At 32.1% G+C, this 3590-nt stretch overlaps 1 long non-coding RNA gene across 1 annotated transcript; it reads right to left on the bottom strand.

Moving 5' to 3' along the window:
- Window positions 1–1897: 1897 nt before the first annotated feature.
- On the bottom strand, window positions 1898–2669 carry LOC108947009 (uncharacterized). Its single transcript, XR_001971396.3, has 3 exons — window positions 2470–2669; window positions 2253–2376; window positions 1898–2169 (listed from the first exon to the last, which is right to left on the bottom strand). It is a non-coding gene; the product is annotated as an uncharacterized lncRNA (long non-coding RNA).
- Between the last annotated feature and the right edge of the window lie 921 nt (window positions 2670–3590).

Here is a 3590-nt window from a genome sequence, read left to right as displayed (position 1 = left end):
TGGTGTTTTGTTGTTGTTTTGTAATATTTTATGCAATATTTTTCTCTGGTTTTGAAGCAAAACTTACTGGCTTACAAATGAACATACATCATCAAATACAGTATATAAAGGAAGTGATTATGAAAATAATAAAAGAAGTTTTATATACATCCATGATAAAATACTGGATAATATGATTTCAAATGATAGATCTCCAGCCAAATATACAGGAACCAAAAATTTTGTAGTCTTTAATTCCAGCCAATAGTTATGGATACAACTTTTGCATTGTTTTACCATTCTCCATTATAATATACTGGCTTATAGCGCTTCATAAGTAGCATTTCCAGCATAATATACAGGAACCAAACAAACAAAAGAAACTCTAGCTAATTTTACTAGAATAGCAACAAAAATTATGAAATCCAACTTATTATCCATAAAAACACACCATAAAAAATATAAACTCCAATCCGTTAATCTTTATTTCAATCAATAACTCACTTCAAATCCAGCAAAAAAAAAACTGGATTATACACATCCAGGATAAAATACTGGAGCAAATACTTTCAGGTGATATATCTCCAAGATAATATACAGGAAGAAAATTTTTAAAGTCTTTAAGTCCAGCAAATTATTCTGGATATAACTTCTCCATTATTTTACACTTGTCCATTATAATATACTGGTTTATAGCGCTTCATAAGTAGCATTTTCAGTCTAATATATAGGAACAAAACAAAATAACAAATCCAGCTAATTATAATAGAATAGCATCAACAAAAATTATGAAATCCAACTTATTATCCATAAAAACACACCATACAAAATATAAACTCCAATTTGTTAATCTTTATTTTAATCAATAAATCGCTTCAAATCCAGCAAAAAAATAAAATAAAAAATAAAAACTGGATTGTACACATCCAGGATAAAATATTGGAGAAAATATTTTTAGGTAATATATCTCCAGCAGAATATACAGGAAGCAAAATTTTAAAGTCTTTAACTCCAGCAAATTATTCTGGATATAACTTCTACATTGTTTTACACTTCTCCGTTATAATATACTGGCTTATAGCACTTCATAAGTAGCATTTCTAGCATAATATACAGGAACCGCACAAAATAAGAACTTCAGCTAATTATACTAGAATATCATCAACAAAAATTATGTAATCCAACTTATTATACATAAAAATACACCATAAAAAATATAAACTCCAATCCACATTATACATAAAAATATAAAAATAGAAACACAAACACATACTAAAAATATATATTCCAGTATATTAATCTGCATTTCAATCCAAAATATCTTTTAAATTACAGCAAAAAACAAAAAACTATTTATTGGTATGTGTGTTGTGCCTTTTTGAAACACAAGGTTTGTCTAATCTTCCAGTGGCCTCATCTTCACTAACCAGATATTCCAGTTGCTTCTTCTTACCATAATTGTATAATAATACTCCATATCTGGTTCGTACACGTGTTGGATCAAAGATGTTCTTGTCAACAGGTATCTTCTTGCCTTCAATGAAATACTCCGCAAATGCAGAATAATATATACCACAATCACTACATACAAAACATATACTAAGAAAGAATAAGATAAACAATAAAGGAGTAAAAACTGAAGAATATGATATAAAAAATATTGCAACTTACGCTTTTTCTTGTTGAGGCAAGTCATCAACTGATATAAGAGGAAATGGTTCAGATAGATCCTCTTTTCCAAAGTAATGTGATCTATTCGTTGCAATGTCACTTCTTTGCTCATAAAATGTAGTAGTGTTGAGCAACAATGGTATCATTACAACAAATGATTGCAATGCTTTACGAACTACAACATCATGTCTTGGGGATCTCACTGAGTCATATACGTATATGCAGCCATCATGTATAAAATGCCCAACACCCAATGCCATGCATCTTTTACATTAATTGGCATAAGAACATAATCAACGAAAAGCTAGGGGGTGTTACAAAGAATGTAAAACCCAAGCACATACTCTTTTAATTTCTTTGTCGACTCAAATATCTATTTTTTTTTACATTCATGCTATCTATGGTTGATTTATTGTACACATCTTCAATGGCAGAACTGAAATAGTTGTCGGTAGTTGTCATCCTTATGTTTCCATATTTTCCTTTCTTCCGGAGGTAATAGAATATAACATCAATATGCTACAAAAAGAAAACATACATCAATCGAATATACACACACACACACCAATACTAAAACAAAAAAAAAATGTATGTTGACATACCGTCTCATTGATACCTATACCAGCATAATGAAGTTCAAAAAACCATGTCCTCTCAGCTATAAATGCAATTCCAAGATCAAACTATTCCTCCAGTATCTCATCCTTCTTTTCGTACCCCTTCTTCCTAAAAAGAATTAATAAATATATAAATATAATAGTCCAAACTATCATTACAAAGAAAATACAATAAAAAACATAAAGAAATATGTAAAATTACCTGCGAGTTTGAATTAACTTTGTTTGAACAAACTTACTAAACTCATCACTAATTGATACAAGAATTTCTTCAGTAATTGACATTTTAAAAGGGTGATCCCCTTTCACAATAACACGAGGTACAACAAGTTTTCTTATACTTGTTGCATCTTCTTGACTAGAGTCGTCCAAAACCTCATAAGCTTGGACATCTTCAAAACTTGACTGAATAGACAAGGAAGAAGTTGCAACATCTTCATGTCACGACCTGGAATTTCCACCGTCGGGACCGTGATGACGCCTAATATTTCACTTGTTAGGCAAGCCAACATTAGAGAATTATTAAACCCAATTCTTGTTTCCATTCAGTAAATGACAATGATTAGCTAAGATGAAATATAATAAGTGTAAAATAATATAAAAACTGTATTAATTACTACCACCTGGATCTGGAGTCACAATTCATGAGCATTTTAGAATTCACTACAAGTAATAGTCTGAAAAAAATACAACTGTCTGAATGAAAGAAACAGTAAAACTGAAAAGATAGACGGGGACTTCAAGGTCTGTGAACACCGACAGATCTACCTTGAGTCTCCGGATAGCGGGTCCAACAACTAAAATCTCGATCAAGCCGAGCCGGTACCAAAATCTGCACAGAAAGTGCATAGTGCAGTATCAGTACAACCGACCCCATGTACTGGTAAGTGTCGAGCCTAACCTCGACAAAAGTAGTGACGAGGCTAAGGCAAGGCACCTACAAATCAAATGTACAATTTAACAGTGTATATACAAATAATAGTAATGAAGAGCTAGACAAGAATTATCGGGAGGGGGAAACATACTGGGGGAAATACGAGATAAAGAAATTACAGCAGAATGATAGCTGGAACAACCAATATACTGAATATCAACAAGAACGGCGAATACAGCAAAGGAAAAATACACAACATCACCCTTTGTGCTTTTACTCTCAATCTCACCATAAAATTAATAAAAACGACACGGTATCACCCTTCGTGCATTAACTCTCATATCATGGCACGGCATCACCCTTCGTGCATTAACACTCACAATATGGCATGATATCACCCTTCGTGCTTTTACACTCACAATATGGCACGGCATCACCCTTCGTGCATT

This window comes from Nicotiana tomentosiformis, chromosome 4 (genome assembly GCF_000390325.3).
Source record: "Nicotiana tomentosiformis chromosome 4, ASM39032v3, whole genome shotgun sequence".
NCBI lineage: Eukaryota > Viridiplantae > Streptophyta > Magnoliopsida > Solanales > Solanaceae > Nicotiana > Nicotiana tomentosiformis.
Note: the sequence above shows the minus strand (reverse complement) of the source record. Positions and strands in the feature narration are given on the sequence as shown.